The sequence below is a fragment of the Protopterus annectens genome, chromosome 3.part1 (assembly GCF_019279795.1).
Source record: "Protopterus annectens isolate FY-2018-M chromosome 3.part1, PAN1.0, whole genome shotgun sequence".
NCBI lineage: Eukaryota > Metazoa > Chordata > Ceratodontiformes > Protopteridae > Protopterus > Protopterus annectens.
Window position 1 is genome coordinate 460,369,036 of NC_056732.1, and position 16,743 is coordinate 460,385,778.

Consider the following 16,743-nt stretch of genomic DNA (forward strand, 5'->3'; position numbering starts at 1 on the left):
AACCTTGCTTTCCCACACTCCACAAACTGAGCAGGGGCTGGCATGGATCTTAATGGCATTCTTGGTGGCAGCGCCAGCAACAGCTTCTGCTGCTGACAGAGGGTTATTATGACCTACCCTTATTTCCTTCTGGCTCCTGTTTTCACTGACAACATGCAAGAGTTACTCCCCTAAGTAGACCAAACCTCACCTTAGGGAGCATCTTTGACAAATGCCCTCTGTCCTCTAGGGGTACACCCATCCCTCCCAGCCATTTTCTTCAGATTCCCCAGCCGCAAATTTAAACTGGGTCACCCAGGCCAAATGTAGGGCTTTATCTTGCTACACCAAGATGCTGGCTAGGTATATCAGTGAATTATCTAAAAATGGAGAAATAAAACACACAGTTTCACTGATTTATGTTATTACATTTTTGGTCCCGGTTCATGGAACCATAAATGGGTTCAAGGTAGGTATCAAATAGATATGACAGTAGTGGTCACAGACAATTTTCAACTCAGCAGTTCTAGAGATAAGTCCATTTATTGGTTATCTAGTAGCAAGATAGGTATATAAAAAGAAGTTATGTCTTACCATAACTTTCCATCTGTGTTGTTGATCTTCATTCATTCATTACTGATGGGTTATTGGATCCGTCCTCGGAACCAAGATGGCCAATATCAAGCTCGTATCAGCCAAAAACTCTCGAGCCAAGGTCCTACCCAGAATGCTCTGTTTCCTGTTACCTCAAATCGAGTTTGCAAGTTGATAGATAAAAGTAGTGGCTACCTCTGGTCATATCAGACCTACAAGAAAGGAGGACATGAGAGTAATCAAGAACCTTCGGAAGGGGGACGGAGGGTGGGAAGTAATAAATGAACGAAGATCAACAACATAGATGGAACGTTATGGTAAGAGATAACTTCTTTATCTGATGTTGTTAATCTTCGTTCATTCCTTACTGATGGGACAGAGTCTCCAGCTACCTGTATTCCTGGGTGGCCCTCATGGTAGGACATTCCTGAGCACCATGAAGCCAAAGGAAGCTCTACCTCTGGAGGCCAAGTCCAATTTGTAATGAAGAATAAAGGTATGAGGTTTGACCCAAGTTGCAGCTGAGCAAATATCATTGAGGGAAGCCTTAGCATGGAAAGCTGCTGAAGTTGCCATAGATCTTGTATAATGAGCTTTCACTCTATGAGGCAAGGTGAGATTGTTTTTGTTGTAAATAAAGGTGATGCAATTTCTCAACCATGAATCCAATGTAACTTTTGATACAGGATGACCCTGTCTAGTTCCAAAAAAAAGCCAAAAACAGTTGGTCTGATTTACGGGTAGATTTTGTTCTTTCCAGATAAAATCGTACTTGCCTATGAACATCCAAGGAGCGCAGGCAATACTCTCCCTTGTTAGAATGGTTAGGAAGGAACACTGGAAGGTCAATAGACTGGTTGACAGATCGCTCTGACACCACTTTTGGTAAAAAAGTAGAACTGATTCTCAGTGATACCCTATCCTTATGGAAGATAAGATAGGGAGATTTGATGCATAAGGCCTGAAGTTCTGACAATCGCCTAGCCGATGTGATTGCAATCAGAAACAAAGTTTTCCAAGAGAGATATTTTACATCACAAGAAGATGCAGGTTCAAAGGGTAGAGCTGTTAGAACTTACAGAACCAAAGCCAAATCCCAAGGATGTACAGGTTCTCTAAAGGGAGGTTTTAGGTGGATAACCCCTTTCAAGAAAGTCTTACAGAGTCTGTGTGACATAAATGAAGAATCTTGAAAACCAATATGAAAATCTGAGATGGCAGCTAAATGTACACGGATAGTAGAGGCAGACACCTCAGAGTGGAAAAGATGTGATAAGTAATCCAATACCACCGAGACCGGGGCTGACAAGGGGACTGTTTGTTTATTTGCTGCCCATAGAAAGAACTTCTTCCATTTGTTAAGATAGATTAGTCTGGTGGATGATTTATGAGATGCAATAAGAATATTGCACACAAGGGACAAAATGTTTTCATGTCTGACAATCATAGAAAGTGGAGAAACCAAGCTGTCAGTTTAACGGTTGTTGGATTGGTGTGAATCAGACCCTGTGAATGGGAGACCAATGCTGGGCTGGATTGAGGATCCATGGTTGATCTAGCAGGTGAGGCCAGAGGAAGGGACTTGTTGAGGCCAATATGGAGCAATGAGGATCACTTTGCTCTTCAACTGTCATGCTTTCTTTAGAAACTGGGAGATGAGGGGGAGAGGAGTATAAGCATAAAGAAGACCCAGGGGCCAAGCGTGGACTAGAGTGTCCCTTGGTGACTGTCCCCAAGAGGGGATCAGGGCAAAATAGTTACTGTACTTGTAGTTGGTTGGGAAGACAAATAGGTTGTAGTAAGGCAGGCCCCAGTGGTTGAAGATTTTTGCAGCTATTAATGGATTGAGGGACCACTTGTGAGGCTGTAGAATGCACCTGCACAATTTGTCTGCTATCACGTTGAAGCTCCCAGGAATGTGTGTTGCAATCAAAAAGCGGTTGTAAGCTATCGCCCATTGCCATATTCTCAAGGCCTCTCGGCATAACGGGTAAGAGCTGGTGTCCCCTTGTTTGTTGATGTACCAGACCACTGACTTGTTGTCTGATTGGATTGTAATAGTCCCTGACAAAACGATGGTGTGAAATGCTTGCAACACTAGAAGAACCGCCCTCAGTTCCAGGACATTGATATGCAAAAGGGTCTCTGTCTCTGACCAGGTGCACTGAACCGAGTTTCCCTGACATATCCCCCCACCCCATCAGGGAGGTATCCGTGGTCACCATAGCTATTGGCTGATGGGGGTTGAAAGGGCGAGACCATTGTTGGGGATTTTGAGATGTCTACAAGAGTAAATCTTGCTTGCATCTCTGAGTTACACTTATTTGAAAAAACAAATTATGTTGTAGAGGGAACCACTCAGTGAGAAGTAGCCAGTGAAGGAGTCTCATGTAGAATCTGGCTAGAGTAATAATGGTAATCAAAGCTGCCATTGACCCCAATAGCTAAAATACAGATCGAGCTGGGGATTTGTGGTGACACAGCAGTGGTTGAACTTGTTGTCTTATTCTCTGAAGTCTGTTTCTGGAAGGGATGCTGTGCAATTTCTCATGTTCGACAGTACCCCTATAAATTCCAAAGACTGAGTTGGGGTTGTGTTGGATTTCTCCCCGTTTATAGTGATTCCCAGGCTTCGAGCTGTTAAGAGGGTATACTGCAGGGCTTCTTCCAGTAGATGCTTGGTGGGAGTGGTGAGGAGCCAGTCATCTAGATATGGAAACACCTGAAATCCTTGAAGTCGCAAGTGAGTGATAACCACTGCCATTCATTTTGTGAACACTCTGGAGGCTGTAGAGAGACCAAAGGGCAGGGCTTGAAACTGGTAGTGACTGGCTCCTATACAGAACAGGAGGTATATTCTTGAGCATTTGTCCATTTTTATGTGGTAATACACATCTTTAAGATCTACAGAGCATATCAAATTGGCTTCTTCCAGAAGAGGAAGGATAAACTGAACCGTGACCATCCGGAATTTCTCTGTTTTTACAATTTTTTTTAGTGTACTGAGATCCAGAATTGGTCTCCAGTCCCCTGTCTTTTTTTGCACTAAAAAGAACCTTGAGTAAAATACGGATCCTATCTGGTCTGGGAGGACCATCTAGATGACTCTTTTTTGTAGCAGCTTTTGGATTTTGTGTGCTCCTGTTTCCCTTTGACTGGGTGGAACATCAGGTAATACTCTTGATGAAACTGGGCAAAGATGGAAGGGGATGTGATAGCCTCTGGATATAATCCATTGCACCCAAGAGTCAGATGTTATCTTTTGCCAGGCAGCGGGGTACAAGGAGAAATGACCCCTGACCGCTTCCAGAGGTGAGCAGTCAGGCAATGCTTCAGGAGCACTGATAGGGTTGGCCAGACAAAGAATCTCTGGAACCCCGGTTTCGCAAACCATCTCTGCCCTGAAAGGGGCATCTTCCATTAGAGTTTCCCCCTCTGCCTCTAGGGCAGAACTTGGCACATGCATCCCAGAAAGAACCCTGTGATTTCTTGTGCCAGATCTTTCTGCTCCTCTGACTTCTGGAGTAGAATTGCTGAGGAGTGGAGTGTCTGACACCAATGGCAGACAAGGTCTTGCCATCTTGTTTGCACTGTACCAGCATATCCTTGACTTTAGGGCCAAACAAAAAAGCGACCTCTATGGGGGCATTCATGAAGAAAGCCTTAAAGGAGTCCACAAAGTCACAAAGGTACATCCAAGCATGTCATCTGGTGACTATACCTGCACCTGCCACTCTAGCTGCCCCTTCCATAGTGTGAGAAATAAGACCCATGGAAGACTTGGAAATGGACTCTAGGGTGGCTATCTGGGAAGCCACATTATCACGGACTTCATCAGAAACAGCTCCTGCCAAAGTTTCAGAGAGCTGATTGATAAGATCTCACTGAAGCCTGATAAAATGTGCCAAATAATTCAAAGACCTTACAGCGAAGGTCGATGAAGCAAACACATGCTTCCCTAATCTGTCAATCACCTGGGACTCCCTGTTGGGTGGATGGACAGTTTGTCTCTCTTCTGCCAAATCCTTCTTAGTAGCAGCTGCCACCAGCATAGCATCTATTGGAAGAGCTCGTGACCAGTGGGGGTGACAATATTTTATCTGGCCTCTTAGGTATCGCTTCCATGGTATCAGTAGCCTTCTATGCATGCTGCATGATGACCTGGACAAGCTCATCAGCAGGCGGGGTGACCCAGGAGGTAGGGGTCCAGGCAGGAAAAACCTGCAGGAATATGGATTACTCAGAGGAAGGATTAGAGGCCTTCCAGTCACCCCTCTGTCTACGGATCTCAAGAATGCCACCAAAGGGCACCTCATCAGAGGGTGACAGTGGGGACCCTTCCCTGTCATCAAAATTCATATCTTCAGTCAATGACTCCTCAGTGGAGTCCATGTAATATCTCTTACACAATGCTTTGCGGGGTGCTTCCTCAGTGGGTGGTTCTGGGGAAGACTGCAAAGAGGGGGTCTCCTGAGGAGGAGAGACCTGTGGATCTTGTGCCTGGTGTCCTGGAGTTTAAGCTTGTGGCAGTTGTGGCACAGAGGAGGGAGAGGACTCCAACAAATGAGCTTTGCAGGGGAGGCAAGTGCCCTCTCCATGGCCTGGAAGGCTGGTCTGCCCAAGGAGGGATGGGAGCCCGGAACCTAGTACAACAACCTCAGAACTGGGGTCACACCCACCCCGACGAGCCCACCCCCAGACCAGGAGTCGCAAGAGGACCGTGAACCATAAGAGAGAGAGAGAGAGCATCCCTGGAAGGTGCCATAGAAAAAATCGGAGTGGAGCCAGGAATGCCCTCCCCAATGGCACAGTCACTGGCTTGAGAAGAGCCCAATGCCCAGTGCACCAAAGGCCACAAGGATGACTCTGGTTCCAAAGTGAGATCCACTATTGGAGTCAGATGAAGGGAAGCTGCTGTTGGAGTAATAGGCTTCAAGACTTGAATGGAAGTCAAAGGGGGAGTATACATTGGGGTTTTAGGCAATATACACTCACCTGTATGAGGGAACGTGTACTTCGATTGTTGAGAGAGACCTCTGGCCACAAGCAACTGGTCAACAAGCAGCAACGCACCCTGTTCAGAAAGGCTTTTGGTTGACCTCATGGAGATGGCTGATGGTGATTCTGACCTTTCTAGGAAAGGACTATACTGACTGCTAGCAAAAGGATCCAGTGAAGGGGAATATTTGGTCCTTGCTAATTCAATAGGTGTGGAGCTCGGAGCCGAGGAAGTCTGCACCAAAGAAAATGGTGTGGAAAAATCCTGTGCCAAAGATGTCAGCGCCTTAGTAGTTGAAGGTGTCTGCACCATAAAGGCAAAGGTCTGCCCTGAGGGATACGGTGCCATAGTGGAAAGTGTTTGCACCGGCAATAAGGACGGTGCCAAGAAGGACTGCACTGAAGTACATGTTGGTGCCGAAAAAGTCTGAGCCGTGGAGTACAGAAGAGTCATACTTGGAGCCGAAGGTGACTGTACCAATGGTGCCATAGGGGACTGAACCTGTATTAATGGTGGTGTTAGGGATTGCAACAGAACTGTCGGAACCATAGCTGTCTGCACCTGGAACTCCGGTGTCGGTAGTGATAAAGGAGACATGGCTGTGGTCAGAATCATTTGGGGCAGTGCCAAGCCTGGAGCCGACAGGGTCACTGGTGGCAGCAGTGGAGTAGTAATCAATTTCACCTTCTTGTGAGTAGACTCCCTAGGATCTCCAGAGGGAGAAGAATGGGGTGACTTCGATGAAGAAGAGGAAGAAGGCCTCTTTCAGGGTTTAACAGGAGGGGGTGAGCTCTCTGACCCAGAAATAGCCTCAGAGAAAGGAGACCTTTCAAAATTAACTTATTCTTCCTCTCTTTGAGAGTCCTGATAGAGAAGTTTTTACAAATCCCACTCGGAGGATCTACAGTCAAGTGGAAGACATTAAGACAGTAGACACATACGTTAAGGCCATCGGAAAGCAGTAACTTACATTGCACTGCTTGAAACCAACAGAACTTTTCTTATCTGACATACCTGGTGTGAAGAAGAAGCACAGAAGCAAAAAGAATAATGGCTACCCAAGAAAAGGGTAAAAAGAGAAAAAGGAAGGATTACCAACAATGGTAATGGAGAATTACCACAAGGTAAGATATGAAGGTAATAAAGGGAAAATACTAAAGGGAGAGAGTCTAAAGTGTGTGATAGGGTTGGGAAATATTAGAATAAACTTTTGAGAAAAAATTAGAGTAGTAACAATATATAAACTGTCAAAAAACTACACACTTAGCTGAGAGAGTGGCTTGACATGGCTGTTCAGCAACAATGCAAATGAGATCTGGGGTAATAGGGAGCACAGCATCTGGGTAGGACCCTGACTCAAGAGTTTTTGGCTAATGTGAGCTTGATATTGGCCGGCTCAGTTCCGAAGACAGAACCGATAACCCATCAGTAAGGAATGAATGAAGATTAACAACATCAGATACTTTCTTTATCCTTTCCAGATGGAAGAGAAAAAAGCGATTCTTCCATCCATCCATCCACCCACTCATTTTCTAAACCACATTTTCTAATGAGAGTCAATGTAACAGCAAGATGAGAAGGGCAGATCATAACTGACTACATCCTACAACAGTGCCCTGTTCATTATATGGGATACTTACATGTTCCTAGTTAAAATGAGAGACAAGATCTCTTAGGTGTGTTCTGGGTCTTTTGCAGGGACTTCTTTCAGTGGAACAAACCTGGTATAAATCTCATGGATATCACTCTCAAGGCAATGTCACTAAGCACCCAATCTATCTTAACCCACCCATTTCTATCCTATAACCAAATGGCTGAGCTCCTCAATCTATCATGGATAATGATCCCAGCAGCTGTATAATACAGTTTCATTTATTACTTATACCAATGATCTCATCCTCTTGGTTAATAAAGAAAAAACATGATCATGTGTGAGGATGCTGATAAAGATCATCTCTAAGCTGCATCTTCTTATGGTATTCCAGCTCTTGCTTTACAATCAAAGACTGGTGGAATGCATGCATTACTGCTACCAAGCATTGATCCATTCCTCACATTCACTATTCACTCGACCTCTGTTACTTTTAAAAGACTTAGTGAAACTTACATTGCTCCTCTTAAAGCTGCTTCTTCACACTCACCAGCAGAGACTGGAATGGAATCAATACTTCTGATTTTGAGATCTAGTTTTCATTCCAGATGCTTCACATTTAGCAGTTAAATACTGAAGAGCTTATGATAACTTGAAGCCAGGAGGACAACATCATCTGCAAACAACAAAGAAATAAGTCTCACATACTTAATCTGTGTAGTGATCATACTTCAACTGTGCCTTTGCATACAGTCCTTAGAAATTATAAAGGGAAGGTGGACAAAAGACACCAGGGGTGGAGTTATCCATGCATAATTTAGCTATTTGAGTTAGTGGAAAGACTGCAGGCAAAACTGTTGGTCCACTAATGCAAGAGATCAAATAATATGCAATACCACACTTTGGACCATGTTATTGTTGTAACACATCCTGGAGAACATGCCAGGGAAATCAGACATATGTCTTCCCCCAGTCCACAAAACAAATATAACCATGTTCACAAATTCCCTTGACACAGGAAACACATGAGCAAAGACCTTGTTCACTATTCTATGGACAAGGTAGAATCTACTTTTTGCAATATGAATAAGAGGCTCATCAAAAACTTCCTTTCCAGCACCATGATGCAGGCCTTCCAGGAAGGCTGATGAGTGTAAGCTTTCTATAACTGGAACAGAGTATTTAGGTCACCTTTTGAAACTGAAAACTCCCAAAGGAGTCTACCATCCAAAGGTACTGCACCTACCTTCCATGCAACAAAGAAAAAGGACAATGTCCATTTGCATCAGTATTTCTGACTAGCTCTCATTCACTAAAACAATCTCCCAGCAACTGAACAATTTGGCTACTGAATGACTTAATCTACACAACTGCACACAATAGTAGTTGTTCTTTTTGGAACTGCATCCTCAAAGAAGGAGTTGCTAACTAGATTCAGGAGTTTTTCAAAGTATTTCTTGTACCGTCAGGCATTGTGTCATCATTCAAGATTAAACTTCTTCACCTATCTAGAGTGCAGCTTGGATAATGTCCTGTCTGATGGTTTACTAAAACATTTAAAAGGCAATCTGAAAGTCTTTCTAAATGATTTAGATAAATCCCTTTAAGATCTAGGCCTATTCCTTAGCAGCTGACTTCATCAATTTTCAGCAGTTGTCAGTTAGTCTGGAATCCCATTGCATTAACTGAATGGAAGGACTCTTTCTTAAACCTGAAGGCTTCCCTCACCCGTTATCATCACTAGTGGGTATTAGGGTATTCACTATGACAAACACAGAGCATATTTTAGTCACAAGTCCTGCCTTCCTCTCCAGCTTCTGAGTTCTCAAACAGCATCCGTTATAACTCCATGTCTTTGACATCTCAAGTGTATAGAAGATGCTCAACTGGAGATGAGAGTTGAGCACAACCAACACAGAAGCATCACATAAGACATATAACAAACCATAAAAAGAGTTCTTATTCTGCAACATAGAGAAAGACACATTGGTAACCTTCATAGATTCATAGGTAAGTACTAGGCTAGGTGCCCTTTTGAATCATTTTAATCTTAGTCAGCTTCCCTTGGTGAGAATCAAATCCTGTACTTCTTGGTGAGGTAAACACCTTAACCATAACACCAATCCCCAACCTAAAACACTATGGCATTCATCTGGATTTGAACCTTGACTTTATTTCAAGACAGATGTACAGACCTGAGTATTATCTAACCACACCACATAGGAACAACCACATCACACAGAAGCTGTATAGTACCCTCTTGTGGCTTGTGAGTATCTGCACACTTGCCCAAAACATCTCTAAAGGTATGACTCAAGAATTGGAGAAGAACCATGCCATATGAGACTCTCCTTCCAAAGCTAGTTTGTGTGTAGAGCTAAAACCAGTTAAAGTGCTCTCATTATGCCCCAAAAAGGGGAAAAAAATAAGGTTCCTTATTGAAATGCCAGCAATCCAAATGCCAAGTGCATCTCAAACATCACTCTTCACCTTTAAACTTCTCTTTTCAGGGGATCAAGCTCCCTGTACCCCTGATTTGATGGTGGGCAAGCCACCCACCCTTCCACCCACAAACTTATATACGATAACTACAAGATTGCCGTATTTTGGAGAAAAGGGAATATTGTGTGAAATGGCCATTATGGACTTAGTAAATGTAAGTCTGTTTTTTCATCCATTCAGTCTAATTGTTTTGGGACTCACTCTAATGGGTTCTAACATTTCAAATGCTTACCAAAAATAACTTTGATAGAAAAAAAATTGCTACAAAGAATTGTGTCTTTCTGCTGCTGTACTACTGTTTTGTATTAGTGTTATTGTGATGCTTTTCTCCCCAGGCCTTTACTGAAAATGGGCTCATCTTGGCCCAGTGGACCATCGATGTAAACAAATGCAAATAAAATAAATAAATAACCTTTTACAGTGAAGTTTGTATGAAAGAACCTCCCTATAACAAACCTGTTACAGTGAGATTCTTATATATGAACCTGGCTGCTACAAAAGAAAGTAACCTACTCACTGATGCACATATGCCAATCATCACAAAACTATATTAGCTAGTAGCTAGCAGCTTTAAAGCTTGCATCATATGTCACATTGCTACATAAACAGCGGTTGAAACTTCATATAACACTGCAGATTGAGACTTAGAAATAACAATTCAGAAAGCATGAATACTTTAAGAGTAACATTGGGCCAAATTCACGAAGGCTTGCACGGAGTCTAAGAGTAGAGTATGACTCCAGCCAGCCAACATGTCTGCCAAGCGATCCAGGAACAGCCGGCAGGGACGTGCAAGAGAGCTCCTAAAATGACTCTTGCACGGACAGTGTTCGTTTATACAAATTACATCATTTGCTGCTGAAAGCTATGCAAATGAGGTAAATTTGCAATCTAGGAAACACTAACCTGTCAGAGTAAGAGTAGTGTTATTTGCAGAAATGTACTCAGTTGGCAACTGAGTACCATTCTGCAAATAGCAAAATGGAGCTATGACAGCTCCAAATAAAGTATGCATCCAGTTGAGGAAGCATGCCAATAGCCAAATATATGGCCATTGGCATTTTTATCTGTTGCAAAATAATAAAAAATATTTTTTTTTCCTTCGATCTCCGATGTTTAAGTGTAGCGCAGCGCTGCGCAAACATGCGGCGCACTAAAAACCAGAAAAACAAAAAATAAAAGCCACAAATAGGGATTTTATTCAAAATATTCGTCTGCCATGCAAGTGAATGGCAGGCTGAAGACAACATGGCTACTGAGTAGTGGTTGCTAAGGGGGGGAAGCTCAGTCTGAGAGATGCAACCAAGCATTAGTAAGCAATCCTATGCAAATGAGTATAAGGATAGTGAATCCCAATTTTTCCTGCCATGTGAACCATGTCCCTAGAGTGTAAGAGTAGGATTAGGGGAGTAACAGAGTAGAAGATCAGTGACATCATGAGGGGGTATTATCAAAAAGACTGTAAGCTTATTGGAGCATAGTGACATGTGTTTGCTGTGAGTTACTCAGGACTGGAAGAGGCGTGTCTACAGTTGTCTAAACTGAAACCCAGAAACCGAAGGTGTACGCTGCGGCTATCACTAAAGTTTCTTGCAAAGCTGCTTACACTGTGTGTGCATGTGTGCGCACCTGTAAACCTGTCTAAGCTTGTGTGCGCATGTGTGCACCCGTGTAAGCCTGTGTAAGGTTGTCTAAGCCTGTATACATGAATGTGCACCCGCCCTAAGCCTGTGTAAGCTTGTGTAAGACTGTATGCGCGTGTGTGCACCCGTCTAAGCCTGTGTAAGCCTGTGTGCGCGCATGTGCTCTTGTGTGCGCATGTTTGCGCTTGTTTGCATGGCGCTGCCCCCTGTGGAAACAGAAAGGGAAAAGGAAGGAAAAAAAGTAGTAGGAAGTTAACCAAGGGAAACTAGCAGAGCTGCCAGGTGAAATCAATCAGAATCAGCCAATTACACAGGCAGTACACTAGCCCAGCCCATCCCAGCACTTAAAACTCTGCAAACAACATTCCCCCATGTTTTTTCTCAGACACACTGCAACACTGCAGTCAACAAAGAAAAGTGAAAACTTTAAAAGCTTAACTGAATCAAAAAAATGTTAGGGGCTGCCATTGCTGTTATAAGGCAACATGTGCAAGATGCTGAGGGTGGTGCCATTGCAAATGCTGCTGAGCAACCCACAGTGAGGAGACGGAGAAGAGTGTACAGACTCAGGGTAACCTACCAGGGGCTACATGAGCTGGAGATAGTGGAGCGCTATAGAGTGGACAGAGAGCTCCTGCAGCAAATTGTTGAGCTGTGCAGGCCACACCTCACACATAGAATCAAAAGAGGGGAACCCATCCCAGTGGAAACTAGGGTATGTGTTGGCCTAAGAATACCAGCAACAGGTACCTTCCAGAGACCAAATGATGATATGATGGGGATTTCACAGGCATCAGCATCCAAGGTACTGCACCAGTTCCTGAATGCCATGTCAGCACATGTCGGTGATCATGTATATTTCCCCAATTCCCGTGAGGTATTGGCCAACAATATGCATCCTTTCCATCAAATAGTGGAATACCCTGAGGTGCAATTGACTGCACGCACATACACATCAAAGCACCAGCTGGTGAGTGGGGTAGGGCCTACATCAACCGCAAGGGCTTCCACTCCATCAACTGCCAGGTCATGTGTGATACCCAGGGCATAATACTGAATGTGTGTGCTGGCTGCCCTGGAAGCTACCACGATTCCCATATCTGGCATCTGTCACAGCTGTACCAGACATTTGTCAATGGGGACATCCTTGACGGTCACCTAGTGGGGGATGCTGGATACGCACTGGAGCCATGGCTGATGACATCTATCAGAAATGCACACACACTTGATCAAGAACTCCATAATGAGGCACACGCACAAACATGAAATGTAATCGAGCGTATGTTTGGGATGCTCAAGTCATGGTTCCTGTGTCTGGACACATCTGGTGGAGCCTTGCAGTACTCACCAACTACATGTACCCAAATTGGCATGGTATGTGCCATGCTACACAATATGATCCTGCGAAAACAGCTGCAGCAGGAACAGCATGGGTCAGGGCCAAACAGCACCCTACCATTGCCAAGGCCTGCACAGACACAGTGTGACTCAGAGGAGAAACAACCTGAGTCTGCCCCAGTAGGCAGAAGGAGGCGTGCCCAGTATGCCTTCGCCTTGGCAAAGAGGCAACGCATAGCACATACACTGGCTCAGTAGGTACCCTGGAAAAGAAACATCTCTCTGACTCGCACATAAAATTAAAGGGATGCCTAACTTGACACTACCTGTTTCCAAACATGTATAGGGAGTGTAGTATGTGCATCCAACATAGGCAGCCCTGCAGCACCACCTGAGGCATGATTGCCATGTTTTAAGCAATATAAAGCAGTGCTAAGCAGCTTTTAACAATATCTAGTATATGTAAACAAAATTGCTCGTGCAATGTTGGGCAAGGTCGGGCAAAGTTGAGCAAAGTCAGTTAAACATGCTCATATCTGCTTTACTGTTCCTTAAGCAGTCTGGTCTGCCCAGCATGAAAATAAAAAGCAGTGACAGGGCTCGAACCCAGGATACTCTGCACTATAGTCACAGTACTGAACCTCTAAGCCATGATAGCATTTCAGTGACACAGATACAGCAGGACAATTGTACACTAATGCAAACACAAAGAAATGCTGTATCATGCCCCTAAAGAGGAAAATGGGTAACCTCCCCCCACATGTCTATGCAGACAGAGAACATCAGGCCAGGCGGTGTGATATGGGTTGTGTAGGCTATGAAGTCGCAAGCTAATATACGTGACATTGGATGCTAAGATCTGTAGTACAGTAGTATGCCTCAAGCCAGTACAATTGGCAACAGTACAGACTGAAATGGTGTCCTGTACATAGTAGTGCAGGCATAGCAAATGTGTATAAGTGTCAGGTGAAACCCACATCCTATGTACACCCACAGTAACAATCAGGTGTGCCCCCGGGTAGAAATGTACAAAGAATAGCTGTCCCCCCTGTATGTAGAAATGTTGATAAGTCTATGCAAAGTGTCTCATGGAAGCCCTGCAGGCACAGCATGATCCCTGTTGATCTATGACACAAAGGTGAGCCCTGCTGTAAAAATACAACTTGATTTACCATACACATATAGTATAAATGTCTATACTGGGAGTGCTCACACACTCAAACAAATGTAGTGGATTTCATTCAGCATCACACTGAAAGGTCATATTAGGCATGCTCACACACTTAAGCTAAATACAGATGTGATAATAAGGGATCTATGGACAAATGTGGATAGTCATCTCTACTTCCAGAAACACATTCACAAAGTGGTCAGAAAATCATGCTATGTGTTCACACAAAATGCCGAGGTCTGTGCATGTAGGTCAAAGGAGGTTCCCACTACTCAGCAGTCATCAGACCTGTCAGAGAGTACCACAACACACTTGCGATGAATCGGACTAGGCACATTCAGCAGCTAGAAAGACCAATGAAGTACCTTAACAAGAGGATTACTGGCCTCAAATAGTTGCCCCATGCAACAAGACTGAATGTAACCCAATCTGTACTCTGTTGCATACTGTCTACTCAGGAGATCTCTGCCCAACAGACAGGTCCATGTCATGGTTACACTTAGATCTGTTCTGAGTTACAGCTCAATGGCACAAAATGTACAGAGCCAACTGATATTGCCAACATCCTGGCAGATAGGATCAGTGTTAACTTTACCCCCCCTCACCCATGAAAGAGCACATCTCTATAATGGAAGACTGCAAAGTTGTTGTCATCATGGCTGCACAGGTAAAAAACACTCTCCAAAGCCAGTATCACAGCAGCCATGGGACTAGATAGCTTCCCAGTCTGTGTAGTATCTACTTCCCTGAAGTAAACATTAACATGGAAGGTATGTGGCTACTGAAGCTTCCAGAGGACAGCAAACTAGGAGCCATAATTGTAAACACTGAAGATGTGGATATCCTACAAAAGGGCCTCACTGAGACAGATGGCTGTTGTCAAAGCCATGGGCACTAGCTCAATGCCAAAAGGTGCATTGTCACCCCCTTTGTTAAAAACTCTGTAGCCAAGAACTACAACATAGGTGGTAGTATACTTCACACTGAAAGTGTGACAAGACACCCTGGGTCACAGGTGGACAGTGGATACAACTGTGATAATCACATTCCCACAGTATTCAGGAAACCCTCTTATGTGGCACACCTCATCACAAAATGTGTCTCATGCAGAATAGAAGAGGACATTGTTCCCCTCTACTCATCACTCACTAGAACTATAATAGAGTACAACGCCACTGTTGCTATGTACCTCACAAGACAACTACAACAACTTGAAAGCCAGCAGAAATACCTCACAAAGAGCATTAGTGGCCTGAAATACATGCCATACACAGAACATTGCAAAATGATCCATCTGTACTCCCTTGCATATTGCCTACTCAGAGTTGTTCACTGCCTAACATACAAAGCTATGTCAAACACAGAGCTGTTGAATATGCTCCACGTAAAACACTCACAATCCCTCTGACCTTCAGACCCAAAACCATGAATGAAATACAAAAGGAAGGGGTGTACCCATTTACCTTATGAATACCCACACCTTCAGGTTAGTGGCACTGCATGAGGCCTTGGAGACCATGCAAGTGCAAATAACATTGGGCAAAGCTGCCCATCAGATTGAAGCCTGCTATAGATCACGTACCTTGTCTCAGGAACCTCACTCATTATTCCAAAGAACAGTGGCGAATATAAAGGTCCTATCAAACACCATTATATGAGGAGATTACAACTACCCAAACATTGAGTGGTGGAATTACTCGTGTACAACGTCCTTTGCCCAATGTTTCCTAGAGTTTAAAAACTCTAACACCCTGGAACAGCTGGTCACCATGCCCACTAGAGGTGACAACATACTGGGCATGATCATCACCAACAAGGGGTACCAGTGTTCCACAACAGAGATAAACCCCTTGCTGGTAATATCAGATCATTAAGTAATCACACTGGACATCCACATCCCGCCCCCACCCAGTCAATGCAACCACTGTGAAGACATTTGCAAAAGCAAACTGCACACTTCCCAAGACCAAAGTGGAACGCTCCGAAGACCTCTTGGTATAGGATAATGGTATACAATATGCAGAATCATTTACAAGTGCATCCTATGAGCATCTACAGGGATGCATGGAATGAGACATCACAAAGAAAGCCAAGATGCACTCCTCCAAAAATAGGACAATGATTAGGTGGTTGTTGGCCATAAATAAGCTAGACAACAAAAGGAGGAAATGAACACATGATAGATCCAACTTTACTAAAGGAAAGGCATCACTGATCATTATCAGGAAGAAACAATGATCGCTCATAAAATAATGCAAGGACAGTTTCTAAAGACAAATAGCCAAGGAATGTAAGAATAACAACCACAAAGCCTTCGGTAGCTATACCAGACATGTAGGTGTCAACTTCCAAATATGCTGTCAACTACTGAAAAAAGGAAAGAAATACACCAAACCAACTTTCATTGCCCACATCCAGGGGGACAAGTTCTGTGTAAACTCCCCCCATCACCCCCAAAAGGGCCTGTGTCCATCACAGAAGGATGCAGAGCCCCAGACGTCATGGACATGCAGATAAAGACAGCCCTCACCAAAGCTAAGAACACAGCATCAATGTGACTGGATGGTGACCCAGGCTGCGTCTTACACTAGGCCCATAAGGAACTACACCCTCACCTACATTCACTGTCCAGACTCAAATGTACCACAGACTATATACCCAAAGAATGGCATACACTAACAGTCATCCAGCTCCACAAAGGGGGTGCCACAACAGAACCTGGAAACCATTGCCCAATATGTCTACTCAGCCTGGTCTACAGAGCTATTGAGCAAATTGTCATGGAACCCATAAATTGAGACATTGGAGACATCCAGACACTGGACTCTACACAACTTCTCCTTGTTAAAGGCAGATCCTGGCTCCCAAACCTAGGTGACTTATTTCAAACAGTTACCAAGGACATAGATGGAGGTAAAAGTAGTCC